Below are 5,000 nucleotides of genomic sequence, written 5' to 3'. Positions count from 1 at the left end.
GAGAGAGGGAGAGACAGACAGACAGACAGACAGGAGAGAGGGAGAGACAGACAGGAGAGAGGGAGAGACAGGAGAGACAGACAGACAGACAGACAGACAGGAGAGAGGGAGAGACAGGAGAGAGAGAGGGAAAGACAGGAGAGAGGGAGACAGACAGGAGAGAGGGAGAGACAGGAGAGAGGGAGACGGGAGAGAGGGAGAGACAGGAGAGACAGACAGACAGACAGACAGGAGAGAGGGAGAGACAGGAGAGAGAGAGGGAAAGACAGGAGAGAGGGAGAGACAGACAGGAGAGAGGGAGAGACAGGAGAGAGGGAGAGACAGACAGGAGAGAGGGAGAGACAGGAGAGAGGGAGAGACAGACAGAGAGAGGGAGAGACAGACAGAGACAGGGAGAGACGGACAGGAGAGAGGGAGAGACAGAGATAGGGAGAGGGAGAGACAGGAGAGAGACAGAGAGAGGGAGAGACGGACAGGAGAGAGGGAGAGACAGAGATAGGGAGAGGGAGAGACAGACAGGAGAGAGACAGAGAGAGGGAGAGACAGAGATAGGGAGAGGGAGAGACAGACAGGAGAGAGACAGAGAGAGGGAGAGACAGACAGGAGAGAGACAGAGAGAGGGAGAGACAGGAGAGAGACAGAGAGAGGGAGAGACAGACAGGAGAGAGTAGGAGAGGGAGAGACACACAGGAGAGAGGGAGAGGGTGAGACCGACAGGAGAGAGTAGGAGAGAGAGTGGGAGATGAAGAGGGAGAGACAGAGGGGAAGAGAGGGAGAGAACGACAGAGAATATGTTTAATGACTCAGGACTCATGTCTACATTCATCTCCAATCATCAACAGTTGCCTTCGCAGGGGGTTGGAAACAGATAACTATGAGATGGGCAGAGGGGAGCTGGGATGAGGTTGAACCTCTGTGTGTGTGTGTGTGTGTGTGTGCGCGCGTGCGCGCGTGCGTGCGTGCGTGCGTGTGTGCGTGTGTGTGTGTGTGTCAGTGTGTGAGTGTGTGTTTGTGTGTGTCAGTGTGTGCGTAGGTGTGTGTTTGCATGCCTGCGCTCATGCATCGGTGTGGGTGCGTTTGTTTGTAGGTGTGTGTGTGTGTGTGTGTGTGCGTGCAGAGGTGTGTGCGTGTGTGTGTGTGTGTGTGTGTGTGTGCGTGCAGAGGTGTGTGCGTGTGTGTGTGTGTGCGTGCAGAGGTGTGTGCGTGTGTGCGTGTGTGTGTGTGTGCGTGCAGAGGTGTGTGCGTGTGTGTGTGTGTGCGTGCAGAGGTGTGTGTGTGTGTGTGTGCGTGCAGAGGTGTGTGCGTGTGTGCGTGTGTGTGTGTGTGTGCGTGCAGAGGTGTGTGCGCGTGTGTGTGTGTGTGTGTGTGTGTGCGTGCAGAGGTGTGTGTGTGTGTGTGTGTGCGTGCAGAGGTGTGTGCGTGTGTGCGTGTGTGTGCGTGCAGAGGTGTGTGCGTGTGTGTGTGTGTGCGTGCAGAGGTGTGTGCGTGTGTGTGTGTGTGTGTGCGTGCAGAGGTGTGTGCGTGTGTGTGTGTGTGCGTGCAGAGGTGTGTGTGTGTTTGTGTGCGTGTAAAGTAAACTGTGCTGCAGGGACAGAGGCCCAGTCAGTCAGTCTGTGAGTTGTGATGAACTGCAAGACACTGACAGCCCGGGGCCCTGCTGCCAGGGGCAGCACCCCGGCTCATAAACATGAGCTCTGCTATCCTCATCTCTAACTCCAGGCTGGAGAAGGGCGTGTCTGGGCTGGGGGAGACACACGGCAAACAGAGGATGAGGGGGGGCTTAGGCTAACCCTTTATAAGCCACCCGAACCCGGAGCCAAAGACTGATTGCCAGGAGCCCTGTATTGTTTTTATGAGAAACGGGACGGAGATGACGGGGAGGAAGAGACCGATAGATGGTTAAGGATCGAGAAAGCGGGCGTGGAAAAGGACAACGGCAATAAAGGGAAACATTTCATAGTGTCCACAGTGTCTCGCACACGCACACACGAGAGAGAGAGAGAGAGAGAGAGAGAGAGATTGAGAGAGAGAGAGAGAGAGAGATGTACAGCCTATAAACCAGTGGTTTTCCAACGTGAATCACTACATCTGCAACCGTAACCTGCGTTCTCTTCACCTCACTCTTTACCGCTCACTCTCACCCTAGCCCCGCTGTCCCCTGTCTTTGTCTCACACTGGCTTCCTGTCTTCTCCAGGACAGTGATGCCTGATGTTGTCGGTGTGAGTCCGCGGCTGAGCAACACAAAGCCACGCAGACTCTCAGACCCAGAGCATCTGACCTGTACCACGCATGCTCTGGACTAGAGCTCTCATTTCTCCAGAAGCGCGTTATAAGCGTTTACACCAGGCCGCCCCCAAACACACACACACACTCCCCTCCTCTAGTGAACCATCAGCAACACCTGTCCCCCCCCCCCCCCTTAACACCCCCTCAACCCCTCCACACCCTCCCTTTGCGGGGGCCTGCAGGAGGCGGGGCGGGGGGGGGGGGGGGGGGTGGGCTGTGATCTCTGCTCCGTAAACACGCACAACGCGCCGCTGTGTCGCCGCGGGAGAGCTAAGGTTAGCTGCGGTGTGTGTGTGTTCATATGTGTGTGCGTGTGTGTGTTCATATGTGTGTGTGTTCATATGTGTGTGTATGTGTGTGTCTGTGTTCATATTTGTGTGTGTTAATGTGTTCATACGTGTGTGTGTGTTCATATGTGTGTGTGTGTGTCTTCATATGTGTGTGTGTGTGTCTTCATATGTGTGTGTGTTCATATATGTGTGTGTGTGTGTTCATATGTGTATGTGTGTGTGTGTGTCTGTGTTCATGTGTGTGTGTTCATGTGTGTGTGTGTCTTCATATGTGTGTGTGTGTGTGTGTGTGTGTGTGTGTGTGTGTGTGTGTGTGTGTGTGTGTGTGTGTGTGTGTGTGTGTGTGTGTGTGGCGCTGGGCTACAGAGGGGCAGGTGAGGTATGCTGTGGTGGTCCCAGGGCCCACGGTGGAGGAGCCCCACCTGCCTGTGTTCACTGACCCCCCCCCAACAGAGAGCCCCCCCCCCCCCCCCCCCCTGGGCGGAGGCTGCAGCATGCCCGCCGCTTTGATCACACGCTGCACCGCATGTTTACACCTCTCTGGCCTGTCACACACGCACAAACACACACTCGCACACACACATACGAACACACACACATACGAACACTTGCACACACACACATACGAATACAAACAAACACGTACTGTATATGAACACACACACAAAAGACCATTAGAACACTTGCACACACACACAGGAACACAAACACACACACACACACGCATTTGAACTCAAACACACACACACACACACACACACATGAACACACACACACACGCATTTGAACTCACACACACACACACACACACACATGAACACGCACAGTCGCACACACACGAACACAAAACACACACATATGAACACGCACACACACACACCACACACACACACACACACACACACTTCTCAGCTGCTCCTGGTCAGCCCCCCCGCCCTAACATATCAGGGCCCAAAATAGCTGCAGGTGAAAAAAAAGATGGCGGCAGTAAAAGCAAAGTGGACAAGAGATGGCTTGTTAAACTTATATCAAAGGTGGCGTTTTCTTTCATTTTCCTCCTCTTCTCGAACGTCCCCTCACCCCCTCTGCAGCCCCAAACGTACTCACTCGTAAATCAGCTAAATTAACTAGGACCCCCCCCCCCCCCAATTGTGTGCGTGTGTGCGCGCGCATGCATGTGTGTGTTATACCTACAAGACTGTATAAAAAATAGCTGCCCTCACACACACATTCACACACACACATTCACACACACACACACACGCACACGCACACACACACACACACACACACACACACACACACACACACACACAGCATTACCCCCCACCCTCTAGCCCACTAAAAACACGCTGAGGCCCGGGACGTGCTGGGAGCCTGTGCTTGGACAAGATCCACTGCCAAGCGCAGGCTGCACCAGTGTTTACAATAATAAGAGAAGCCATCCATTTCTCAGCTAACATCTTGAGGCAGCCCGGGAAGAGGAGGGGGGGGGGGGGGGGATGCAGCTCAATGTATACACCAGACTGTAATGAAGCAGGACATATGATATTGGCCAAAGGAGCACTTTTGGAATTGTGCTTACCTAATGCTTTTAACACATTGGGCCGTTTGACTCAGTCAGCCCGCAGGAGAGAAGTGTGTGTGTGTGTGTGTGTGTGTGTGTGTGTGTGTGTGTGTGTGTGTGTGTGTGTGTGTGTGTGTGTGTTAAGGAGAGGACCGCTGAGACGCATACTCAATGAAGATTTGTGTACCGATGCGACAAATGAGATCAAATTAGATGGCCGAAAAAAAAATCCTCTGGCTTTACAGCGTCGTCACGCAGCGAGGAGTGAGGTACATTAGGGGGGGCTCTGAGGGGGGGGGCGGATACCTCTCCCTCTCTCCCAGAGGGGCTCTCACTCAGTCCACTCTCTCCCCCACCCAGGTAGCAGGGTCAGGACGTTCCCTGCTACCTGGATGTGGGTGGGTGAGCGAGTGATCGGACTGAGCGGGCGAGTGGATCGTGACTGTGAGGGTGGGGTGGTGATGTGAGGGAGTGAGGGGGGTGAGTGACTGAGGTGACTGAGTGAGTGAGAAGAGAGCGAGTGACTGACTGATGTGGGTGGGTTGTAGCGAGTGCTGACTGAGCGGGGGGCGAGTAGAATGAGTGAGTGGGGGGTCGGTGAGGTGAGGGAAGTGAGGGGGATGAGTGACTGAGTGACTGAATGTGAGTGAGAGATGGAGTGACTGACATGAGGGTGGGTGAGCGAGTGACTGATGAGCGGGCGAGTGAGTGAGTGAGGGGGGGGTGAGTGAGGGACGTGTGAGGGGGTGAGTGACTGAGTGAGTGATGACTGACTGACTGACTGGCGGGCGTGTGGTGATGAGGGGGGAGTGAGTGAGTGGGAGTGAGTGAGTGAGGGGGGGGAGTGGAGTGACTG

The 5,000-nt window shown here is 54.6% G+C and overlaps 1 protein-coding gene across 2 annotated transcripts in view; it reads right to left on the bottom strand.

The window, feature by feature from the left end:
* The window catches only part of ift80 (intraflagellar transport 80 homolog (Chlamydomonas)), a 46,624-nt gene that overhangs the window by 15,577 nt on the left and 26,047 nt on the right, over nt 1-5,000 (bottom strand). The gene's annotated exons all lie outside the window — the stretch shown is intronic.

The sequence above is a fragment of the Gadus chalcogrammus genome, chromosome 16 (assembly GCF_026213295.1).
Source record: "Gadus chalcogrammus isolate NIFS_2021 chromosome 16, NIFS_Gcha_1.0, whole genome shotgun sequence".
NCBI lineage: Eukaryota > Metazoa > Chordata > Actinopteri > Gadiformes > Gadidae > Gadus > Gadus chalcogrammus.
The sequence above is the reverse complement of the archived record's forward strand: the minus strand, read 5'-3'. Positions and strand labels throughout refer to the sequence as shown.